Raw genomic sequence first — 26,912 nt, 5'->3', positions numbered from 1 at the left:
GAGAGGGAGAGGCACTGAAGCCCTGGTATGACTGGATGACATTTATAGACCTCTTCGACAGAGGATGTGAATTTGAGAACCACTGGAACAAAAAGAGTCATTCTGGTGCCCCTTTCAAATGAGGAGTTCGATGTGAGACACAGTTAAATGGAAATTTTTGCCCTCCATCAGATAGAGAATTGTTTGGAATTCTTTCTGATCAGAGAGGGTAATTATTGAAGACCTTTTGGACTGGAAGTGAAGTTTGGGGCCTGGGGCAGGTAGAGATGATCTCAGGCCTGTCAGGCTTACAAGACAGATATTGGACCCTCATGTATACAGAGGGTACATTTGATATATAATGGACACAAATTAGTGGTCTAAGTATTGATGTAGAAGATTAAAGCAGAATTAGAGTCTGCTTAATGTCCCCAACCTCTTTAGGGTTAAGGAAGTGACCTAGCCTACCTTAAGCAGGAGAGGTAGGACTGCTTCACAACTTAGAAGATTCCCATCTTCACATACACCTTGGTAAGCCTGGCAGCAATACAAGTATTATGCACCAGGCATGACTGTAAGTCTCTAAGCACTCTTGAAGCTTATCATCAGTTATATGGGTGTTTTCATGACGGATGGTACGAAGGATAGATGACCTAAGTTTCAGGCTCTGTTAATGCAGGGCAGAATTAAGTGAAGTATAATTTCCTAGAGACCATCCTTGGAGGGAAATGATCTAAAGCTCATGATTGGAGTGTTATATTTGAGGCTCATATGTATGTAAGGATGCTCTTAGGATACCTGGATTTTGGTACCCTTGGGAAAAATGAAAATTCTGAGATTCCAATAGTAAACTCCAGTCATAATTATAACTGACCTTGGGCAGAAATGGAAGGTTTTGGGTATTGTTGGTAACAGCAGTAGGTCATGAAGGAAACCTATCCCAAGTGAAATTCTGATGACCCTTCATCCAAAGGTGATGGTATGAGATACCTTGAAAACAGGTTGAGTAGCATGTGTTCATACCTACAACTTCTATGACCTTCCGGACCCATTTTGCTTAAAAAGAAAGAACCTGGGGCTGGAGAAATGATTCAGTGGTTAAGAACACTGACGGCTCTCCCAGGGCTCCTGAGTTCACAAACATCTGTAATGGTATCCAGTGCCGTCTTCTAATGTGCAGGCACACATGCATAGAGAACACTGTATATATAATAAATAACTAAATACTTAAAAAAGAAAGGAACAAATGAATGAAGGAAGGATGGAAGGAAGGAAGGAAAGAAGGAAAGAAGAGAAAGAAATTTAGGAGGGAAGAAAGAAGGAAGGAAGAAAGAAAGAATGAAAGAAAGAAAGAGAGAAAGAAAGAAAGAAAGAGAAAGAAAGGAGAGGAAGAGAATGAAGGAGGGAGAGAGAGAGAAAGAGAGAGAGATAGAAAGCAAGAGAGAGAAAGCAAGAGAGAGAAAAAAAAAGAAAGAAAGAAGGAAGGAAAAAGAAAGAAAGAAAGAAAGAAAGAAAGAAAGAAAGAAAGAAAGAAAGAAAGAAAGAAAGAAAGAAAGAAAGGAAGGAAGAAGGAAGGAAAGAGGGAGGGAAGAAAGTAAGAAAGAAAGAAAGTAAGAAAGAGAGAGAGAACGAAAGAAAAAGAAAGGAAGGAAGGAAGGGAGAAAGAGAGAGAGAGAGAGAGAGAGAGAGAGAGAGAGAGAGAGAGAGAGAGAGAGAGAGAGAGAGAGAGAGAGAGAGAGAGAGAGAGAGAGAGAAAGTAAGTTAGTTAGTTTCAGGCCATGATTAACCAAGTAGCAGGGTCAAGTCACCACATTGTGCAAAAGGGAAAAATCTAGTTTATCTTGGGTAGAGGGAGAACAGAATGGTAGTGCATAGTTTGCTTCCATCTAGTCTCCCCACCTTCCATTATCCATATATTGTATATACTGTTGGGAAGAATACAAGGAACAATCAGCACACTCTTCCAACAGGGAGAGTGGCTGTCTGACCTGAGGTTGTATTTGTCTGTACCTATCTATAACTGAGAGACAGGAACACACCATTTCTGACACCTAACTCTAGGAAGATCACATGCATATTAGTTTTCTTTCTATGTTCTGCCCTCTGCCCTACACTCAGAAACATGTGAGAGCCCACTGTGAAGTTGCAATTGTGTTTGCCTTGCAATCTTTCTAATAGAGAGTGGCACTGAGGTAATATGAGTTTAAGTCAAGTTTAAGGTGCCCTTGGAAAGAATACTCTTGGGCATCCCAAGAGGCTATATCTGAAACTCCTATGACTACAGGTATAATAAATGAAACCCTGTTGGCCATAGGATCCAAACCTGAGGTCTCTGTCATCATTGCTCCATGACACATACACCCTTGGCAAGCAATTAGATGTCTATGTTCCTTGAGGTTGAAGGAGGTAATTATAGCCCCCTTTTGTACTACAATGAACTGCATGTGAGTGGACATCATTCTACCTTTTTCAGTGGGAATGGCATAAAGCTTACTTAGTCTGGGGCATCTTTTTTTAATTAGATATTTTCTTTAATTACATTTCAAATATTATCTACTTTCCTAGATTGCCTTCTGAAAATCTCCTATGCCTTCTCCCTCCCCCCGCTCCCCAACCTACCAACTCCTGCTTCCTGGCCCTGGCATTTGCCTATAATGGGGAATAGAGCCTTCACAGGACCAAGGCCCTCTCTTCCCATTGATGACCTCCTAGGCCATCCTATGCTACACTTGTGGTTAGAGCCACAAGTTCCACCATGTGTTTTCTTTGATTGGTGGCATAGTTCCAAGGAGCTCTGGGGGAGGGGTACTAGTTAGTTCATATTGATGTTCCTTCTATGGGGCTTCAGTCCCTTTCATGTCCCTGGGTATTTCTCTGGCTCCTTCATTGAGGACCTTATGCTCTGTCCAATGGATGACTGTGAGCATCCACTTTTGTATTTGGCAGGCAGTGGTTTGGGACATCTTTTGTCACAAGAGATATGACTGAGTCCCACTTTCAACGAAACTGAAAGTTTGAGGGTATTTCTACTAAATGAGTACTTTAGACAATCTTGGGCAAACAGAGAAGGTCTGCAGAAGGCTTAGTCATAGGAGGAATGTCTGACATTCTCTTCAGTGAAAAACAAAACAAAACAAAGAACTGAGGTAACTTGGGAAGAGAGGAAGTACTGGGCACTTAGGAGTAAGAAAAATAATGAGACCTGGTTGGTACAATGGTATGCATTAGAAAAACCTTGGAGAGGGGGTAAGTGCCATGCAACATCCTGTTATGTATGAATGTCCCTTTTAACTTGATTAGTAAAGGAAGTCCCTCCACTGCTCTTCAGCTTCCAAATCTTCCTTAGTTGGTAAAAGTTTCACATCCTGTGTTTAGTCTGCAGGAGTTCAGAGAACATTCCAAGCCTTTTCAAGCAGCCTGGATGTCTGTCCCTGGCTAGGTTGCCGCCTTCAGTTTGTCTTAATATGTACATATATAGGCAACAACAATTCAATTGGATTGCAAAGCATAACATAGGATCCATTCAATAATTCTCTCTCTATATATATATGAATGACCTGGGACCACAAACCAGAGAAAAACAATATATTTCCCCTGTCATCCTTATAAAAGGGAAAGGCTTGAATCTTACTTAATTAGAGAATATACATTTGATATAGTTCAAAGTCATAAGTGAATGCTTGAGGATACAAGGCATCATGCACTACTATTCAAAAGAGCATATCTAATAGCATTTTAGGAATAAAGAATAGTGGGACCTTCCTTTGGTCAAACACAGTGGTTAATGCCCCCTTCCCTTGCAGAAATGGACAAGATCCAAGGCCATATTTTGGGGGAAGGAAAAGACTGAGCCTCACTCAGCCTCACCCAGGTTAGTTCTCTTGGCTACTTCAAAAAACAAGGAGTGTGAGAGGAATCCTGGGAACATAGGAGTTATGAGAACCTCTTCTCAGAATGGTAAGTTCCAAGACCACCTTCAACAGAGAAAAAATCGTGAATGTCTTAGTTCCTAAAGTAGAGGTCCCCAGTCATATTTTGCAGGTCAGAAATATCCAGTTCACCCATGGTCAACAGGGTAAGTTTCTAGGCTTCACTGGGTACTGGAGGAATGTTCAGACTCTGCCTCACTAGCTTCCAAGTATTTCCCCCATATGCATACCCTGTGTAACATCTTTGAGAGTCCAGTCAGTGGTCACAACAATCTCCCAGCATAAGTAGTTATGCAAGCATTGATGTTTCCTCGAGGCTGTGTTCAGCTGCACACATCTGTGAATAAGAGATAGGAATGGTGCATTTTGAAGACCATTTTTGAAGCACAGGATACGAGAGCCAATTTCAGATTTCTATTTTCTGTCCTATGATCTAAAAGGATAGAAAATGTGAGGTGTCATTGGTCGTGTATGTATTGTATGGATATGTTAAAAGCAAACTTAGTTAATAGGGGTATTTGCGAGGCACAGCCAGAAGAGAATCTCTGGTGGTTCAATAATTGCACAGATGGACCTGAAGTGTCCTAGTACAGAGAGTAGATGTATGAAACGCCCCTTTGACACAGGAGCTAGTTCTGAGAGCCCTTTCAATAGTCTTTGATTTCCCAGGACCCCCTTTGTAGAAACTGAAGTTCTAAAATCCACTTGGTGAATTGAAGTAGACAATAGGCCCAGATTCCTACTGGGAAGACAGGGAATGTTAGATTCTCTTTTATGTAGAATGAGTGGTATAAGTCTCTTATGGTCTGACATCCCTTTAAGGAAAAATGATTCAAAGCTACTTGGTAGGATTAGGAATATTCCTTATAAGGCATAATACATGTTTTAGGCGACATTTGACCAATAGGGTCTAAGGCAATGTTAGCCCTAGGAGAGTTCTGACATTCTATTCAGTGTAGTGAGAAAAAAATGAGTTACCATGGGGAAATGTGGGCCCCATGTAAAAGAGGAAATCTCGAAGGCCCTACTGAAAGAGGAGGGCAGACTCCTCTTGAGGCAGAATGTGAAACTGCCATATACACCTCTGTCAAAAGTAATGGTCTCTGGTACATTATAGAGTGGAGAATGTTTCCAGGCATGATCATAAGTTTCCAATTCTTATTCAGAGTTTGTATTTTCATAGTTTGTGTTCATTCAGAAGAGACATGGCAGCAACATATTTTTTTTCTTCCAAAGGCTTTCAATGACTGTTGCTGGCTAGTATACTTCTTCGACTTTGTTCATCTATCCAGGTCTAGGCAGAATTAATGAAGTTATTACATTTCTATTGACTTGCCTAAAGGCAGATGGCACAGGTACTTTGCTCTGATTTGTAACTTGGACTATGGGACCTCAAACCAGAATGGTCTAGGGTACATTGTTTACAGAAGGAGTCACTTTTGGAAATATGGCTGACCAGCTAGGTATAAAACTACTTTGAAGTATACATTCACATATATACTTCATATATTTGAATGACATTTTTGAGAAAGAGAACGTGTTGGGTGGATAAGGAAGAGAAGGAAGGTCACAGAATCCCTCAGACAAAAGTTTACCTTGGGAATTGGAAGATGTCAAAAATAACTTATCAAGTGCAAATGTCCTCATAGTCCAGAATACCCATGTGTTCTGAGACTTTGAGTTTTGCTTGCCAACAATCAGAGCAGTTTTCTTTCAAATTGTTTGGTAAACTCTAGCTCTATGTTCTCCATAAGCTGTACAGCAGCATCCCAGGCATAGGCACCAAAATGGAATTGATCCATTTCAAGTGACAGGCTTAAAATTAAAAATTAGATTAGGGTTCATATAATTACTGTCATGTCCCAGGACATCATTTCAGAGTGTTTGGCATCCCTTCTTTTATTTGAGCATGCCTGGCCATCCAGGTCTGAAGGGAAACTTTAGGACCTCCTAGAGGAATAGACCTCATGGTTCTATGGATAAAAGTGGATTTTCTGAGGTAAGCATAGTCAAGAGAAGTTGATTTAAAGTTTCCTTGAGGAAAAAAAATAAAAAAGAACATTGGCTTGAGTTTTTCATGTCAGTGGCTTTTCTGTAGGCTCCATAAGCAGCAGAATTTGTATTAATCCCCGGTCAAATTTAAGGGTGAGTCTATATTTCCCTAATTCAAAGATAAAATCAAAGATTCTTCCTTGACAGGGTATCTATGTCAAAGATTCTTCATTGAAACCTTTTTGAATCTAGAGTTTACCTTGAACTGAAGGAAAAGTCTCAGAAACATTAGGAAAAACATCTAAGGTTCAGTCCATAATATCAGCAAGCTCTGTGGGATTCCTCAACCTAAATGTATGTCCAAGCCTGCTTTGGACAAACTGGTATGATCTGAGGCTCCCTTTGCTTCAGTGGGAATATGTGATGCCTCCTTAAGTAAAGGTAGAAGGAGTGAGTAGCCCTGGGGAGAAAGGAGTTGCTGATATCCTTGTAACAGGAGAGATGATCAGAGTATAAAATTCCCCATAATATTTTGAGCAAAAATTAAATTGCTTACCTTAGCTCATGAGGTCCTAGCATTGCCACAACTTCTGACAGTTCTTCACAGCCTGGGGTATCCATATCCTTAGCTGAATTAGCAAGGCATGAAATATAGATACCATGATTCATGAAAAGCTTCGGATTGTATCCTCAGCATGATTGCCTCCTAAGAATTATGTTCAACCAACCAGAACTGAGTTATAATGATGATTTCACACAATGTCATGTGACTATACTCAAGAAAGTGGCATAAGGTTCCAGAATTGGCCTCCTCCTCTTGATTTCTGTGAACTTTGAGCAGAGGGAGCAATTCTCCTTGGTCAGAGGTAAAATATCCCATGGGTTCCTGAACGGAAGGGATTTTTATGATTGCCCATTGCATCAAAGGTGTACATTTTATGACCTTGATCATCACAGGAAGGAAAATACTATAGGTTTGGAAAGTAGAAAGTCCCTCAACCCTGTTGGACAGTAGGGGAGTTGCCCTGTTCACCTTCTGTAGAGGAGTTTGTTCCAGGCACTCCAGGCCTCCACATCTTCAGAGAACTCTAAAAAATTCTTATCTCTTAGGACTCCATGAAGATTTGACAGCAATCTGAGGTTTCTTCTGACAAGTTGGCTCAAAGTCCCTGGATTTGTTGTCTATTAAACTTACAACAAAGCACACAGGTGTGGGTGTAGTGTACAGTTACCTTTCTGATGACCAGCTTAAAGAGAGCCTTGAATCCAGGCTGAGGTTTTTATACATTGGCCATGGGACTTGACTCTGGAGTTCTGTGAGGTTTGTTTTGTTTGTTTGTTTGTTTTTGGTGGTCAAAAGTGTATTCCCTAAACAATAAGTTCTGAGGGAGAAGCTCTTAGTTGAGTGGTAGACCTGATTCCACCATGAACAAAGACTGAAACTCTTGTGTATTCTTGGTACCAAAGATTCAGCCTGAAGCACACTAGAGCTGAGCCTGAATATTTGAGATAAACTTCTCACTCACAAGGTCAGTTCTATACCTTGCTTCATCAGAGAGGCATGTCTCAGACCCTTCCAGTGCAGAAGGAGGAAGAATAAAGAGTTTTACTCAAGGTCAGCTGACCCCTTTGGCACACACATAATGTCAGGGGATACTATGATTAGAGGAAGCAAGGTTTAGGTGCTCTTCAAAAGATAAACCAACTGGGTGTCAGCCCCCTTGAAGTTATGGGATACTTTACATCTGAGGGGGCCTGACGTGATGGAGTTGATATTTATGCTGGAGGTATAAATTATCCTGGGTCTAGAAGGGTACATCTGAGTCCCCATTGTAACTTCATCAATGCTATTGCATGCTGATAGTAAAAGAGCCAACTTTGTGGCTTTCTTAAAATGTTGTTGGGGTCTGTTGATAAGTCCTTTGCTTATCATGTCATATGTATCAGGGCATCTTCAGTTATTGAGGACCTATGTGACACCTTTGTTCTGAAGTGGTAATTCTGAGGGAAATTAACGAAATTCTGAGGTTTCTGGTTCTCATATGATAATGCTGCCTTCAATACTGGGGAGTTTCTAACATATTTGATTTCGGGGGTTACATCTGAATCCCCCTTGAGTTATTGGTGTAAGTTGTGAGTCACATAGGTTCTATTTCATGTATGTGGGTATACTGTCATTGTCTTCAGACACACCATAAGGTGGCATCAGGTCCCATGACAGATGGTTGTGGTACAACAAGTGATTGCTGAGAATTGAACTCAGGACCTGTGGAAGAGAAGTCAGTGCTTTTAACTGCTGAGCCATCTCTCCAGCCCCAGCACATTGGTTCTAGACAGGTAAGATGAAGGTCACTTAGGCTATTGGGGATGATCTGAGGATCCCTGGTTCAGAATGGGCATATCAGAAGTTCCCTTGGTCCATACAGTAGTTTAGAAGATCTGTGGTTCTTAAGCTGTAGGTCTGAACCTTACCAGAGAAGAATGCCTGGAGTGTTTTTGAATTCCTAATTTAGACAAAGTGTACCTGATGACTCCTTGAGCCACTGAGAGTGATTTAAGCTCCACTTCAAGCATGGGGGGACAGTGTGAGTCTTCTTGGTGCTGAAGGGATAATTCTGAGGTTTGTGTGTCAGAAACAGGACTTGGAGGACCCATTGACAGAGTGATAATGTTGATGTATCCACAAACAATCTATAAAGGATGCCATCCTTTAGAGGCAGAAAGGTTCACACCATGTTGGGGAAAGTAGAAATGCCAAAGACTATTGTATCTGTACAAGATCAAGGGTCGATGTGGAGAGGAGAGAAGGCCTGAATATTTCATGATTGAGACTTCCTGGGAAGCTAGAACACACAAATCATGCAGGCCATGCAACAGCTTAATCAATCTCCAGTGTGCTAGGAGACATTTCCCAGCTAGTTCTCCTGATAAATCTGCTGCCTACTTCTAAAAATGGCAAGGCTTTCTCATTTTTGCTGGTCAGCTTAATGTCTATGTCCTGGGTTCATTAACGTGCTGGCTACTCTTAAGCTCTGAGACTTCAGGAACCCGGGTCCTGATCCTTGGACAGGGGTAATTAGGTCAGAGGATCAGAATAAGAAGCACTTGGTGCACCTTAGATCAAGGGAGTGGATTTTTCATGGACTAGATCAGATCTAGTAGGTAGGTCTAGGTCCTCAATGTTCAGGAGAATCACATAATACTCTCCATGAGGTGAAAATTATATAGCACATTCTTCTGGATACAATTGTGAGCTAATCTTAATCAGAAAGGGGATTCTTGTCCTGCTTTTAGTCACAGGGGCATAGATGAGGCTTCAATGTGCATCTGAGGCAGCTAGGAGTGGAAATTGTAAGTTTGATATACAGTTGATGAAAAGAAAAAGTTCTAAATTCATGTTGTTCATAAGGGGCATAGAAAGGGAAAATATGAGGGCAGCTTCTGTATCAAAAAAGAACTGAAAATGCCAGAGTAAGAGAGAGTAGGGCCCAGGCCACCCTCTTGAAATGGACTGCCTTACAGGTTCCGTTTGGCAGGCTGGGGAGCTCAGGTGTGTCCCTGGGCAGAAGGAGGAAGTCAGAAGCAAGGAGTAAGTCGTAAGCCTCCTAGAGCATTTTCGATATCTCTTTTGTCATAAAAAGCACCGGTGAGGCCCAGTTTCTTAGATGGAGCATTTGAGGGGCCACCTATTTCAGCCTGAAGCATTCTGAGCCTTTCTGAAACAGGGATCACAAAGCCAGTGTCCCTTTGGTGAGAACTGGAAAGTCTGAGTCCACATTGGTCTGATTGAGAAGGTCCGACACCTCCTTTAGGGAAGAGGAAAGAACTACAACTCCCCTTTTGCAGTGCGATCCTGTTGAGATTGATTTTCAAATGATGTGTATATTTGTGGCCTCCTAGGTCACAAAGGGGGAACCCAAATTCATATTGTAATGATGGGTCTCTCCAAGAACAGGAGAGAGCAGGTACCACATCCTCTGCTTGAGATATTGTATGTTTGTCATATCTTCGCATAACAGGGAATGTTCCAAAAGGGAATGTGGTACTCCCTTTTGGAGGTATGAATGCCCATAGGATAGGCACAAAAGCTATGGGCTCCCGTTTGGCAATTCTGGAAGTTTTCTCTCCCTCTTGGACATTAGGAATATGTTTTGAGTCCTCCTTAGTAGAAAAAGAAAGGCTGATATCCTCTTGGGGTGATGATGAGTGTTGCACACCTCTATGGGGACTGTCTCCATCTGGAGATGACTCAATGCATTCTTGATGTGTAGGGGAAGCTTGCAGGGCTCCTTGGGTAACATAGGCTTTCCTCTGTTTTCTCTTGGTAGAAGTAGCGTGTCTGGGAATCTCATGAGGAAGGTGGGATGCCTGAGGCTGTCTTCATGAGAAAGAGTGGTTCGCATGCACACTTCTGTAAGGATGGAGGATGGCTTATCAACCTCATGCTCTGAATTGGAAGCTTTGGTGTCCCATTGGTCAGAAGGGGCTTTTTCTGATGGGGTTTCAGTAGACTTAGATGGTCTGTGAATGCCTTGGCTTGGTAGGGGACTTCTGAGGCCCACCTCATGAGATGGTGAGCATCTGCAGGCTCCTTTAGCAGAATCAGAAGTGGTGAAGTTTATGTTAGTCATAGTTTTAAGCTTTACACCTCTTTCTTAAATTTGCAAACTCTTACCCAAATTTTGGAAGAATGGCAGTGTTTCCAGCCCGCATGTTTTGAGCGCACATATTTCAGGCCCTCTTGATCTACAGAGGAAGGGCTTGGTCTTGTTTTCCTCAATTTAGAAGGTGTGGGGCAATCTCCTGGAAGAGGAGAATGACTGAGAACTTTTTTACAAAGAATACTAGATCTGAAACTCAATTGAGATGATTTTAAGGAGGAGATGCTCCTTTGAGGAGTAGAGGTAGGACTGGATTCCTTTTCTGCATACTTGGAAGATGTGAGGCTACTTACGGCAGAAGAGATACATTTTAAGGCAACAAGTTCTGAAAGGCAGTATCTGATATCCCTTTCAGGAATTGGGACATGTTTCAATATCCTTTGGTTAAATTTCAAACGTCTAGGGTTCTTTTTGAGATAAGAGAAATTTCTCCATCCATCTTCACGAGGAGGGGTAGGAATAATGTCCCCTTCTGCACAAAGGGACAGTCCCTGAAACTCTGGTGAAGAGGAAGTATCGACGGTTTCTTGGTGAGATGTCACAGGTTTTAGAGGCCCCTGGGCAGGTTGAGAAAGTTCTAGACTTTCCTGGGGAAATGCTGGTGTTCTCAGGATCCCTTGTTCAGATACTAAAGGGCCCAGAGCACCTTCATTGGGTTTCAAAAGACACAGAGACCCTAACACAGATGCCAAAGCTTCTGGAGTCCCTGGCACAGATTCTGAACTCTTAGAAATGGATTGTTTATATGTCAGAGGTTCTTCTGTCTCTGGGCTAAGTGGTGAAGGAGCTGGTAATTTGGGAGAATCTTGTGTGGTTGACAAAGATTCTATGACCTCTTGGGTGACAGATGGTATTTCTGTACTATTTTGCATACATGCCCATATTTCTAGTGTGTCCTGGGAAGAATCAGAAAGTCCAAGATCTTCAGGATTGGATGGTAAATATCCTAAAGCCTCCTTTTCCAACCAGTGTCCTGGAGGCTCTTGAGGTAACAAGGAAGTTTCTGTAAGCCCTTGGGAAGATATTGATGTTTCTAGTACACCTTGGGCAGACATGGAAGGTCTCCAAGACATTAAGACAGAATGTTACTCTTTCAAATCCAATTGGACAGATGGAGAAGGTCCTAGACTCACTATGGTAGATGCTGAAATTTCCAAAGCTCGTGATGAAGCATTGGATATTCCTGGATTGCCATGTGTACAGGTACAAACTTCCAGGTTCCCCTATAAAGACAGCCAAGGGCCTCCAGCTTCTTGAACAGATGACAAATGTCCTGGATTCCCTTGAGCAGATAGGGACAATGTCAAAGGCTCTAGGGCAGATGATATAGATCCTAGTGTTCCTCAATCAGATAAAGAAATTACCATGGGTCCTTTGGAAGAATGCATAGATCCTGAAGGATCTGAAGCAGATGGATCTGTTTGTTGAACCCCTTGTAGAGAATTCAAAGACTCATTTGGTCCCTGGAATGAAGTTAAAGGTCCCTCTGTAGGTTTAGAGAGGTCAAAAGGCTCTTCTGTGGAAAGGGAAGATCCAAAAGGCTTAGGGAAGAAAGTGAGGAACTAAGTTGGGCAGAAAATGCAAGTTCCAGAGGTGAGTCATTGGATATCACATGTCCTGGGGTAGCTGTTGAAAATTTTTGTGTTCCTCATGCAAATGATGAATATCCTAGAGCCCCCATGGGGAGGCAGCAATGTTTCTACAGAGCCTGTGTATTTGCTGAAATCCTCAGAGATCCCTGGTCAGATCTCAAAATCCTTGCTGTATTTTGAGCAGGGTGGTTATATCCCTGACACACTGGTAAAGATGGTGAGACTGCTACTGTGTAGTGTGTAGATGTGGAGTGAGTTCCTATACCTTGTGTATGTAAAGAAGGACTTGAAAACCTTTTGGAAGATGTAGAATGTTGGGTAGACCTTTGTGGACATGTGGACAGATGTATGGTCCCCTTGTGCAGAGACTGGGACTCACACCTCCTTGAGCAGAATCAGAAGATCCTGGAGTCCTTTGTTCTGAGGATGAAAGACCCAGAGGATTATGAGAACATTCATAGCATTGTGATGTATTCATCATTGCCTGGGCTGAGATAGAAAGTTTCAGAGGCCCCGGGGCAGATTGCAAAGGTGCTAGATACCCTTGACCAAATGGGAAAGTCTTTGCACCTCCTTGGTCAGAACAGGAATGTCTACCAGGTGTTGGCGATGATGGTGGCAATGTTCCTAGATTTGCTGAAGTAGACTGGGAAGATGCTACAGCCTGCCTCACTTGTGAAAAAAGGCCTAAAGCACTGTGTGACTCTTCATATTGTGCAAATATCCCTGTGGCATCTGTTGAATTTTCTTGATTTCTTTGTTTGGGGAAAAATGAACTTTGCATGAGCAAAGTTCCCTCTTGTGCCCTGGAAAATTTCTTGTGCTTTTGAAAAGATGACAAAGCTTCTAGAACCTCTGGAGTAGATACAAGATGTTCCTGAACACCCAGTACTGATGGTGTAGGATAAAAGGTTTCTTGAGATTTCTGGCTAGGTAGGAAAGTTCGAGTGTCCCTTGGGAAACCTGGGGATCTTTGTGCAAAATGATGGGCAGTTGTAGAAAATCCTACTTCTGTCTGACAAGAAGTTGGAGGATGCAAAGTATCTTGAGCAAATGAAACACTTTGTGTATTCCCCTGTTTAAAATTGGGCTTTTAGATACCCTTGGGAAAAACAGAAATGTCCGAAAGCCTCTTGGAAAGATGAAGAACCTAGGGTTCCTTGTGAAGATAAACAAATTCCCAGAGACATCTGCTCAGATGACACAGATTCTGGTCGCACCTGAGTATTTTGGGTAGACCCCAGATGTCCTGGAGTGGGAAGCAAAGCTCCCACAGTCTCCTTTGCAGACAGGGACTTTCCTACTGTGGCTTGTGCAGATAAAAAAATCCCCTCAGTGCCCTGAGCAGATGTGGAAGACCCTAGAGTTGTTTCTTTAGATTTAGTCACTTCTAGATGGCATTCTTCAGTTGAACAAGGTCCTAGAGTTCCTTGCTCAGATCTCAAAGATGATGGTGACAACTGTAGTGATGTAGTAAGATCCAGGGGCAGTTCAGCACATCTGAAAGTGTCTGAAGTCCCTTGGGTAGATGGAGAACATTCATTTGTTTCTGAAACTGTTGGGGAAGGAGTTGAATGCAGTAGAGCCCCTTCAGCATATCCAGAATATGGGTCATTGCCTGGGCTGAGCTTGAAAGTGTCAGAGGCCCCTGGGCTGATTGCAAATGTGCTAGGGTCCCAGGACTAGATGGGAATGTTTCTGCACCTCCTTGAGTAAAAGATGAATGTGTACCAGGTTCTCAAGGTGATGGTAGCAAAGGTCCTAGAGTAGACAAAGCATATGTAGAAGATTCAGAATTCTCCCTCACTAGAGGCAAAGGGCCCGAGGTAGTCTCTGTGTGATTACATTGCCCCAAGCCCAATATTCCTGAGGAATCTGCCGAAGGTTCTAGATTCCTTCGGGTGGATGACAAAGAACTTAGCACAGGCAAAGTCCCCTCTGCAGCTGTGGAAAAGTCCTTACACTTTTGAGAGGTTAGCACATATCCTTGAGAGTCTTTACTAGATAGAGGATGCTCCTGAGAACCTAGTACAGATGATGAATGTGTTACATATGCTGGTGAATATGGAATGGATTTTTGAGATTTCTGGCTAGGTAGTAATGGCCCAAATTCCCTTGAGGAAAGTTGGGATCTTTGTCTAGAAGGTTCAGAAAGGGGAGAAAATCTCATACCTTTCTGGCAATAAGTTGGATGTTGCACAGTCTTTGGAGAAAATGGCACAGTTTTTACACTCCCTTGCTTAGTTGTGGACAGTTTTAGAGACCCTTGGTCAGAAAGGGAATTTCCAGAAGCCTCTATGGAAGATGAAGAGCTTAGAGTTCCTGGTAAAGAGGAAGAAATTCCCAGAGGCTTCTGATCAGATGGAAAAGACTCTGAGACCACCCGAGTGATTTGGGTGGACCCTAAAGGTCCTGGAGTGGGAGGCAAAGTTCCCACTGTCTACCTTGCAGACATGGACTTTCCTGTTTTGGCTTGTGCCAATAAGGAATGACCCCTAGTGCCCTGAGCAGATGCATAAAACCCTACAGTTGTTTCCTTAGATTTAGTCCCTTCAGGTATGCAAGGTCCCAGAGATCCTTGCTCAGATCTCAAAGATGATGGTGACACCTGTAATAATGTAGTATGATCCAGGTGCAGTTCAGCACATCTGGAAGTGTCTGAAGTCCCTCAGGTAGAAGGAGAATATTCATTTGTTTCTGAAACTGCTGGGGAAGGAGCTGAATGCAGTAGAGCCCCTTCAGCAGATCCAGAGATATGAGTCATTGCCTGGGCTGAGATGGAATGTGTCAGAGGCCCCTGGGATGATTGCAAATGTGCTAGGTTCCCGGGACTAGATGGGAATGTTTCTGCACCTCCTTGAGTAAAATATGAATGTGTACCAGGTTCTCGAGGTGATGGTGGCAAAGGTCCTAGGGTAGGCAAAGCATATTTAGAAGATTCAGTATTCTCCCTCACTAGAGGCAAAGGACCCGAGGTAGTCTCTGTGTGTTTACATTGTCCCATGAGCAATATCCCTGTGGAATCTACGGATGGTTCTAGATTCCTTTGTGTGGATGACAAAGAACTTTGCACAGGCAAAATCCCCTCTGCAGCTGTGGAAAAGTCCTTACACTTTTCAGAGGATAGCACATATCCTTGAGAGTCTTTACTAGATAGAGGATGCTCCTGAGATCCTAGTACAGATGGTGAGTGATTCCCATCTGCTGGTGAATATGAAATGGATTTTTGAGATTTCTGGCTAGGTAGTAACGGCCCAATATCCCTTGAGGAAGCTGGGGATCTTTGTCCAGAAGGTTCAGAAAGCGGAGAAAACCTCATACATTTCTGGCAATAAGTTGGATGTTGCACAGTCTTTGGAGAAGACGGCACAGTTTGTACACTCCCTTGCCTAGTTGTGGACAGATTTAAAGACGCTTGGTCAGAAAGGCAATGTCCAGAAGGCTCTATGGAAGAAGAAGAGCCTAGAGTTCCTGGTGAAGAGGAAGAAATTCCCAGAGGCTTCTGATCAGATCCGAGTGATTTGGGTGGACCCTAAAGGTCCTGGAGTGGGAGGCAAAGTTCCCACAGACTGCTTTGCAGACATTGGCTTTCCTACTGTGGCTTGTGCAGATAAGGAATGCCCCCTAGTACCCTGAGCAGATGCAGAAAACACTACAGTTGTTTCCTTAGATTTAGTTGCTTTAGATGAGAAAGGTCCCACAGTTCCTTGCTCAGATCTCAAAGATGATGGGGACACCTCTAGTGATGTAGTAAGATTCAGGTGCAGTCCAGCATATCTGGGAGTGTCTGAAGTCCCTTGGGTAGATGGAGAAAAAAAATACAGCAACTCATTCATCATCTTTACTTTGTGCTTGCAGGCTGGTTGCAATTATCTTGTAAGCATTAAAAATCAGTCTAACATACTGCCTATGTTCCATAGGGTTTCATTGATGTGAGGAGACATCATGACTCAGGCAACTCTTATAAGGAAAATTTAAATGAGGTTGTCTTACAGTTTCAGAGGGTCAGTACATTATTATCTTGGTAGGAAGCATGGCAGCACCCCGGTAGAGGAGGTGCTGGGGAAGGAACTAAGTGGTCTATATCTTAGTCTGAAGGCTACCAGAAGGAAGCTTGTGGCCACAGGTAGCAAGGAAGAGGATTGATTTTTGTCTCTGAGCAGAGATTGAGCACTACACATAAGCAAGCCTACACAATGATACACTTCCTCTAACAAGCCAACACCTTGTAATAATGCCACATACCATGGGCAAAAGATATTCTAATCAACACACTGCGTCATAGGACATAAAGAAAGATACTGCATGATTGCATTCCTCTAGTCACAGGTGCGACATACCTACAAGCTTATATGAACACACACACACACACACACACACACACCAATCGGATATGCACGTGCATACATATATATTTGTCTATTTATTTACTTACTTACCTACTTACTTACTTACTTACTTACTTACTTTGTTTTAAATTTGTTGGGTAAGAACTTTCTACATACACATAAATGAGTTTTAGCAAATTCATCCCTATCTTCTCCTTGAATTGTTACCCATTTCTCCTGTATCACTTTTATCCTTAATTACATTTTCATTTTTATATAGACAGCTGTGTAGTGCCATGCCCTGAGAAATCGCGTGCATGCCGCAAGCAATCACTGAGAAGAGCCGTGCGTGCCACAAGCATTCGCCATTATAAGATGGTGATGGCCTCCCCTGTGCCTAACTAGTAAACAAGCCTTGTACGCAGGTGCAAGAGTGAACTCACTCCTAGTCACTGTCCATTCTCGGGGCATAATAGTGGGGTGATGGGCAAGCAACGAATCAGGAGCTGTCACGTCACATCAGGTGCTGAAACGTCATGCTGTTGGCTATATAAGCAGCGCCATTTTCCCGGATCATGGTCTTCCTGATAAGTAAGCAATAAATCTTTTGCCACAGAAGATTCCGGTTTGTTGCTTCTTTCTTGCCGGTCGAGTGGGATGCAATAAGTGGCACCGAGGAACCCGGGAACTTTATACCATCACACCAGTGCAAGGAAGATCCCTTGTTCGCGGGGCGGAATCAGAACTGCGGGATGAAAGGCTCTGTAAGGTACATACAGTTTTGAAATTTCTCCAGAGTTAGACACCCTTTTGATTGTTTGCACAGCGATTGCACTTTTCCTTTCAGTTTCGTTTTTCTTCCACTGCTTCCACTGCTGACTGGTTCTTAGTCACGGTCAGGCCTGGATAGCGCCTGGACAGCGAACAGTTTCAGTCACGGTCAGGACTGGACAGTGCCTGGACAGCGTCCATTTTCAGTCACAGTCAGGACTGTACAGCGGCAGTATGAGAATCTCGCATTCTATAATAGTGGCCTTACACTCGGTCCTGAAGCACTGTGGCCTAAAATGTGCCACTAATACCTTAGAGGGATTTGTCAGGGAGATAGACAATGTGGCACCATGGTATGCTTGCTTAGGGTCATTTAGGCCTTTTCATGGGCCTTGATCCCGAGGAAAAGATATAAAAAGAAAATAATGCCTTGGGAGAGATTAGAAAAGGGATGGAAAGGGAGAGAAGAAGGGAGATCCAGCTGGAGAGGCACATAAGGAAAGGAGCCTCTACGTGCCACTAGATGAGTTTAAGCAGCTAGCTCTTAGTAGCTCAGAATCTGATGAAGGGCTTAGCTCCTCTGAAGAAACTGACTTGGAGGAGGAAGCAGTTCATTATAAGGGAGAAAGGTACCTGCAAGATAAAATGCAAGCTACTCAGTGCAGAAAAAGTCCAACAACGACTGGTGAAAGCCAGCTTGCTGCTCGGCCTCGGGATTGTTGGCTTCAGTGTCCTAGTGAACCTCTGCCTTATGTGCATAGGTAGTTGTCAATTTTTGCCTACACCTCATGTAGGGGTAAACCCTCGAGGCATCAGGCCATTAGAAGTCTGGCAAATGGATGACACTCATATTTCCTCCTTTGGGAGAAATCAGTACTTACATGTTTCCTTTGACACCTGCAATGGTGTAATGTTTGCCACACCTTTAACAGGGGAAAAAACCTCTCATGTTATACAGCACTGCCTAGAAGTGTGGAGTGCTGGGGCAAGGCCACAATTCTTAAAACGGATAATGGGGTAGCATATACTTCTACTAAATTTCAGCAATGTTGTCATCAAATGGATGTCACTCACTTGACTGGCCTTCCTTATAATCCTCAAGGACAAGGCATTGTGGAATGTGCCCACCACACACTCAAGTCTTATCTTATAAAACAAAAAGGGGGAGTTGATGAGACTCTGCCCTCAGTGCCAAGAGTAGCAGAATCTATGTCACTCTTTACACTTAATTTTTTGAATCTTGACGAGCAGGGACGTTCTGCAGCTGAGCGACATAGTTCAGACCCTGATAGACCAAAAGAAATGGTCAAACGGAAGGATGTTTTAACTGGTCTCTGGAAAGGCCCGGATCCTATCTTAATCAGATCCCGGGGAGCTGTTTGTGTTTTTCCACAGAGTGAAGACAACCCATTTTGGCCGCCGGATTGACTCACCCGCAGGATATTCATCAAGAATGGTGCAAAAATGCTGACCTCCTGAGGACTGTTCCTGATCCTGACAATGCTGAACTTGTCTCAGGTTCCTAGTATAATGGGTGAACAGATATGTGCTATACTCTCGACTTTCCCTAAACCAATGTCAGTTCGCCATGATACTATAGTTTTCCAAATTTTCCAAATTTCCAAAATTCTTTACTAATAATAAAACAGTGGATTTGCCATATTTACCCTATGATCCAACTCGTTATTATCATTAGGAGAAAATCACTCCTTACTAGAACAGGGTTTTTTATGTTTTCAAATTAATGGACAAGGACATTGTATCAACCTCCCAGCCTGAGCTTTAGGGAGGTTTAATGAGCACCAAGGAGGTTGGGTGACCACAACCCAAGATAATTCTAATGTAGATATAACCTTTACAAATCGGACCTTTTGGCAGGAGGCAATTTGGGTTAATGGTACATTTGTACCACCTAACTTTTCAGACAAAGAATGTCCCCACCAACCAAAAATAGCCCCTCATTGTGTCTTGGAAGATGAAGGTCTGATCCTGCCTTGGTCTGATTGTCGATCCTCCATCACTTGTTGGGCAGATCAGAGTAAAACTTTTTCCTTTTCTTCCAACATGACAGATGACCCAAAGAATGAATTTTTTATGAAAAAGTGATTTTTCATCCAGGACTTTAGAATGCATTCCTTTCACAAGTGGGTGCTTTGGGGAGTCAATGGCAATTGTACAGATTTCAATCCTTTGATTTTTATCCAGGGAGGAGCAGTTGTAAAGGCTTCTTTTACTGGCATCTCAAGATTTGCTCAGCACTGGGGAATACATGATGCCTCCCAGGACTCTTATGGACATACTAATATCAGAGTAGAGATCACTGGGTTCAATAAAACTTTGGTAAACCAGATTATTTATACATCTCCCACAGTCTGTGTTTACCCCCCTTTCTTGTTTATATTCTTTCAAGTGATTCATTTGAAGTCTGTTCCAATGATTCTTGATGGATTTCTCAATGTTGGCATGTAACAATAAACACCCATGCCATGGTGCCACGGATCCCACTTTGGGTCCCTGTTCTGGTGGAAACACCCTCCACCTTGAAAGTAAATGGGAGAAATGCCCTAAAGATACATGAAGTACACACTAGATTAGTTGAAAAGTGGAAAATTAGCTGATAAGAGCAACTGTTGTTTGGGCAGTGGTGCTTTATGCCTTTATTCTCATCACTTGGTTGGCAGAGGCCAAGAATGTCTGAGTCTGAGACCAGCTTGATATACAGAGTGATTTCCAAGACAGCCAGGTCTACACAGAGAAACCCTCTCTCAAAAAACAAACAAACAAACAAACAAGCAAACAAACAAACAAAAAGCACCTGTTCTATGAAGAGGACCGGGCACAATGCACCCACATAGTGGCTTACAATTTATGCACAGCTACAGTTTTAGAGAATCACTGCTCTCTTTTAGCTTCTGTAGGCTATAGAGGCATAAGTGAGAGAGAGGGCATGAGCAGACTAGCACAGAAGTGAGAGAGGGCATAGCACATAGGTGAGAGAGAGTTCCTGAGCACTCTAGCACATAAGGGAGAAAAAGGGGCTGGGCATCCAAGCACATAAGTGAGGGAGAGAGGGCCTGCACATCCTAGCACAGTCTTGTAATCAAGCTCAGTACTAGGAAGGTGGAGGTGGGAGTTTACCAGGGATTGTAGTGAATCTGGATGTTCTCTTCTGATCTATTAGGACAGCATGGACTGTTCTGTTGTGGGTATGTACATACAGAAAAAGTACACACATTTTAATTTTTATGCACATAAATAAATAACAAAAAATATTACAGTTGAAATTAGTAGTGCCATTTCCAGTACTTTCATGTTACACATTTGTTCATGTTTTTTCAAGTCTGCAAATGCTTATCAACCTAGAAACTGGAAATCATTTGTCTTAAAGATGGTAGCTCATTTCCACCTCCTGAGACCTCCCTTCTAATCAATGGTGCCTGGTACTCCATGACAGCATACACAGGGTATATTCAGCCAAAGGGTGAAATCCCTGGATGAGACCTGTTTTCTCCATCTGGCATCACAAAGGGTCCTCAGAGTACTACATGTGGGTCTCTCCTGATAACGTTTTATTTATTTGTTTGTTTGTTTGTTTGATTTTGTTTTGTTTTTTATTTTTGTTATTGTTTTGTTTTTTATTTGTTTTATTTTTGTTTTTTGTTTTTTTTTTTGGTTTTTGTTTTGCTTTGTTTTTGTTTTGTTTTTTTTTTGTTTTTGTCTTTGTTTTGCTTTGTTTTGTTTGTTTGTTTGTTTGTTTGTTTTTCCCATTGAGCAGACAAGCAAGGAAAGGTGCGGTTGTGAAGGAGTTCACTTCTGAATGACCTGGAAGAGATAACCAGCTCTGATCAGGGTTATTGGACTGTTAAAGGATGTGTGACTGGAGAGAAATCTCAGTCCCAAGAGGCCACTATGTGAGGAAAAACCTCCCGATCTGCCTTTTCCTACGGCTTCTGAGGGTTAAATGAAGGAGGAAGATCATATTTTTTTTTCTCTTTTTTTCCATTTTTTTTTTAACTAAGAAGACATTATAGTTTTTAAGAGAAGAATGGCTCTTAAGAAAATGATGGTGATTCCAAAGGAAGATTACTTATTACTTTTGGACTTTGATGATGAAGAAGATGACATAAATATTTCGGAGGAGTCTCTTTCTGAAGGTTACTGCATATTCAGTGTTGGGTATTAATTGTGTGTTGTGCAGTTCACTAGACTTTTACCTAGTCACCTGAAACGGAAGAAGTCTTTTCTCAGAGATTTTATATAGTTCATTTGAAATTTTACCTATCTATCTATCTCTATATATTCTTATACCCGAGTTTTAGCAACACATATAACTACTCTTGACATTGTATTCACAATATGTTGATAAAAAATAACTTGTTATGATTTTGCCACCGGAAAATACCTGAACATTGTTCCAATAATATGTTTGCAAAACCTGAATTTATTTCAAGAACATTACAAATAATTTATTTCATTCCTTTTTTATTATTTCTTTTCTTTTTTTTCTTTTTTTTTTTACATTTCAAATGTTATTCCCTTTTCTATTTTCCCCTCCAAAAATCCCAGTCCTCTCCCCTCTATCCCTGCTTTCCAACACACCTACTCCCAATTCCTGGCCCAGGCATTCCCAAAACTTGGTCATAGGAACTTTACAAGAACAAGTGTCTCTCCTCCCATTGATGACATACTAGTCCATCCTCTGCTACATATGCAGCTGTAGGCATAAGTCACAACTTATGTTTACTTTGATTGGAGATTTAATCTCAGGGAACTCTGGGAGTACTTGTTAGTTGTTTTTCCTCATAGAATGTTCCTTGTGTACTTTCTCTAGCTCCATAATTAGGGACCCTGTGCTCAGTCCAATGGATTTCTTTGAGCATCCACTTCTGTATTTGTCAGGAAATGGCAGATCGTGTCAGGAGACAACTATATCAGTCTCCTGTCCCTAAGCTCTTGTTTGGCTCTTCAACAGAATCTGGGTTTGGTGGTTGTTTATGGTATGGATCACAGAATGAAGCAGTGTCTGGATTCCTTCAGTCTTAGTTCCAAACTTTTTCTCTGTAACTCTTTCCATGGATCTTTTGTTACCAATTCTAAGAAGGAACGACATATCCACACTTTGGTCTTCCTTCTTGTTGAGTTTCATGGGTTTTGCAAATTTTACCTTGTTTTTTTCTGAGCTTCAAGGATAACATCCACTTATCAGTGAGTATATATCATGTGCTTTCTTTTGTGATTGAGTTATCTCACTTAGGAACATATCATCCAGATCCATCCATTTGTCTAAGAATTTCATGAATTCATTGATTTTAATAGTAATGTAGTATTTCATTATGTAAATGTACTATATTTTCTGTATTCATTCCTCTGAAGACGGGCATCAGGTTTATTTTCAGCTTCTTGCTATTATAAATAAGGATGCTATGAACATAGTGATGCATGTATCCTTATTACAAGTTGGAATATCTTCTGGATATATGCCAAGGAGGACTATTGCTGGATCTTCAGTAGAACTATTACCACTTTTCTGAGGAAACCCCATCTGCTTTCCAGAGTGGTAGTACCAACTTGCAATTCCACAAGCAATGGAGGAGTGTTCCTACTTCACCACATACCCACCAGCAACTATTGTCATCTGAGTTTTAGATCTTAGCCATTCTGTCTCTGTGAGGTGGAATCTTAGGGTTATTTTGACTTTCTGTTCCCTGATGATTAAGGATTTTGAACATTTATGAGGTGCTTCTCAGCCATTCAGTGTTTCTTAATTTGGAATTCTTTGTTTAGAACCATCCCCATTTTTTAAAATAATGTTATCTGATTTTCTGGAATCCAGCTTCTTGACTTCTTTGTATATATTGAATATTAGTCCCTTATCTGATTTAGCATTGATAAAGACTTTTTCCCCGTTTTGTTCTAATGATAGTGCCCCTTGCCTTACAGAAGTTTTGCAATTTTTGAGGTCCCATTTGTCTATTTTTAATCTTATAATAACAGCCATTGCTGTTTTGTTCAGGAATATTCCCGATTTAACCTTGTCTTCGAGGCTCTTCCACACTTTCTCCTCTATAAGTTTCAGTGTCTCTGGTTTTATGTGCAGTTCCTTGATCCAATTAGACTTGAGCATTGTACAATGAGATGAGAACAAATCAATTTGCTTTCTTCAATATGCTAACTGCCAGTTGAGCGAGCACCATTTTTTGAAAATGCCATTTTCTTTCCACTGGGTGGTTTTATCTCCTTTGTAAAAGATCAAGTGACCTCATGAGTTTGGGTTCATTTCTCTGTCTTCAGTTCTGTTCCATTTATCTACCTGTCTAACACTATTCCTGTACCATGAAGTTTTTATCATAATTGTTCTGTAGTACAGCTTGAGGTCAGGCATGGTGATTACAAAAGACATTCTTCTATTGTTGAGTATAGTTTTGGATATAGTAGGTTTTTTTTTCAAGATGAATTTGCCAATTGCCCTTTCTAACTCAGTGAAGAAATGAGTTGGAGTTTTGATGGTGATTGCAATGCATATCAGATTGCTTTTTGAAAGATAGCCATTTTTACTATATTAATCCTGCCAAATCATTAGCATGGGAGATTTTACCATCTTCAGAGATCTTCTTTGACTTCTTTCTTGAAGAAACTTGAAGTGTTTATCATACATATATTTCACTTTCTCAGAGTCACACCAAGGAATTTTATATTATTTGTGACTACTATGAAGCATGTTTTTCCCTAATTTCTTTCTCATACTATTTGTCTTTTCTGCAGAGAAATTCCACTGTTATGTTCAAATTAATTCTAAATTCAGCTCCTAAGCTGAAAATGTGTATCAGGATTAGCTTTTCTCTGTTGTAATTTTTGGGGTCATAGATACATGCTATCATATCTTCTGGAAATAGAGAAATTTTGACTTCTTCCTTTCCAATTTGTATTCATCTGTTTTCGGTTTTTGTTTTTGTTTTTTTTTTTTTTAATGTGTGTAATTGCTCTGGCTAGTATTTCAAGTACTCTATTGAATAGGTAGGGAGAAAGTGGGCAGCCTTGTCCAGTCCCAGATTTTAGTGGGACTCCTTCTGGTTTCTGACCATTTAGATTAAAGTTAAATCCTGTGCTTTCTTTTCTTTTCTTTTCTTTTCTTTTCTTTTCTTTTCTTTTCTTTTCTTTTCTTTTCTTTTCTTTTCTTTTCTTTTCTTTTCTTTTCTTTTCTTCTTCTTCTTCTTCTTCTTCTTCTTCTTCTTCTTCTTCTTCTTCTTCTTCTTCTTCTTCTTCTTCTTCTTCTTCTTCTTCTTCTTTTTTTTTTTAGGTGTATGCCTTGAATTCCTGGTCTTTCCTGGACTTATTGTGAATGGGCATTGTATTTATCCAACTATTTGCTATGCATCTAATCGAATAATCATGTGGTTTTTGTAGTTGAGTTTTTTTTGTTTTTGTTTTTGTTTTCTTTTTTTTTTCTATAATGGATTTAATTGATGGTTTTCGATATTAAACTCTCCCTGAATCATAAGAAGGAGGCCAACTAGGTCATGATGGATTATCCTTTTGATGTATTCTCGGACTCGTTTTGAAAGGATTTTATTTAGTATTTTTGCATCGATATTCATAATGGAAATTGGAATAAAGTTTCCTTTCTTCATTAGGTTTTGTATAGTTGTAATCTTGCTTCATAGAACATATTAAATAGTGTTCCTTCTCTTTTAATTTTGCATAATAGTTTGAGGAGTATTGGTATTAGGTCTCCATGAATATCTGATAGAATTCTGAACTAAACCCATCAGACCCTGGGCTTATTTTTGGTTGGGAGACTATTAACGATTGCTTCTAATTCTTTAGGGGTGTTATGACCCACACTACAGTCTTGCCAGAAAGAATTCCCACAGGACACTTGGATCCTTCTGCAGTAAAGCTTTAATGCATCTCGAGAGATAGATGATCAGCTTCAGGACAGGAGACCCAGAGAGCAGAAAACCCCTCCCTTATATAGGCTGTGAAGTACAGTTAGAAGTATGGTTGGAGACGTGCACCACCAGAATTGTCTGCCCACCATCAGCCTGATGACGCCATTGGAGAGACAGGGCTCAGGTAATGGAAAGATACCCCGATGCCTGTGCACACTCACCACGAGCAATAGTGACAATGGTGTTGTGAGCACCATCTTGTAATGGTGGCCGTGAGGACGGCTCCTCACATCTCACCCTTTTCTTTTATGTTAGAAGCAATAGGCCACACAGTATGGTGAGTGGAGATAGAGGTCAAATTCCCACGGTGCAAGCATAGGGGCCTTACACAAAACCTCCTTCCAGGCTCGTCACCCAGAGGGGTCTTGGTCAGCTCCCCTGTCGTTTTTCCTGGAGGGAAGGACACTAGGACACTCAACCTTCTTGAAAGATGACATATCTCCCAGAAAGAAGCTCAAATTACACCACAACGCCATTCCAGTGCAGTGCTTAGCCACAAAACTCACCTGGGTTGTTAAAGCACACCCGCTCCAACCCATGCAGCAAGACTCGCCTCAGGGTTTTGTGGACCTGGATGTCCAGCAACCTTATTGCTTGAGCATCATCAATATTCATATATCGGGGGAAACACCCTGCTCCAAAGCAACAAGTGCCTGGGTTACTACCATCCTGTCCCTCCTTGTTTGGGATTTAAGTTTGCAGATCATCCATAGTAGGAGCAGTACTCCACTGTACACAGCCACTCCAAACAAACCACCCCCACCCATTGCTTGAAGTAGGAGAATGCTGCAGAAATTCAGGTAGAAAATCCTTCCATCAATGAAAGGTCAAGACATGTCGAATCAACTTATAAGATGGTGATCCTCAGCTCCCGGAGTGTCTGTTCAAATTCTATGGTCCAATTCTGTAACAAATAACAAGACAAAGCCTTTTACAGGTTAGCTGCTCTTGTAAAATTCTGAAATTGTAGTAAGGTGATACAGACGCTAGGCAGCTTATGTTTGCAACCCAGCTGAGGCATTTGCCAAAGAATATACACCTGCTCTTGGACCAGATCGATCCGTTGGTTTACCAACATGAGGCCTCTCTGTATCTGGGAGTTGGCCATGGTCTGGATGTTCAGGGCCAATGTCACTCTTGCCTAAAGGTCATTTTATAGTTTGTGTTGTCTGAACCGTAGCAGACAAGGCCAGGGCCGAAACAGTGACAGAGGCAGCTACTGCTGCTGTTGCTACCAAGCCAACTATAATAGCAGAGATTCCAAAATCTCTCTTTTCTCTAAATAAGCTTAAATTCTAGAGGCTTCCACAGGAACTGGAAAAAATCTAGGCACATGAGTAACCAAAGCAAAGCAATACTTAGTAGCATCCCAACACAGGGTATAGAAACTTTCATTAAGCAAGCAATCTAATTCTAATTGATTATTATTTAAACTTTTATTACTTACAACCCACAGAAAGGGGGTCAAACACAAACCGGGGTGACAGTATAATTCACCCTTTTAAATGATTTATATTTAGTATTAGAGGAGGACCAATCGAAAGACCCCAAACCAGCACTCAAAGTGCCCTACCACTCAAAACCCATTTGGACCTTTTCACTATATCCACCTCCAATCGTTGCCATAGGTGAAAGATCGGTACAGCTCTCATTAACCCCACAAAGTAACCATTGATCAAAAGGGTTAGCATCTGCCCGATCAGAATCCATG

Source organism: Mus musculus, chromosome Y (assembly GCF_000001635.26).
Source record: "Mus musculus strain C57BL/6J chromosome Y, GRCm38.p6 C57BL/6J".
NCBI classification, from domain to species: Eukaryota; Metazoa; Chordata; class Mammalia; order Rodentia; family Muridae; genus Mus; species Mus musculus.
Note: the sequence above shows the minus strand (reverse complement) of the source record.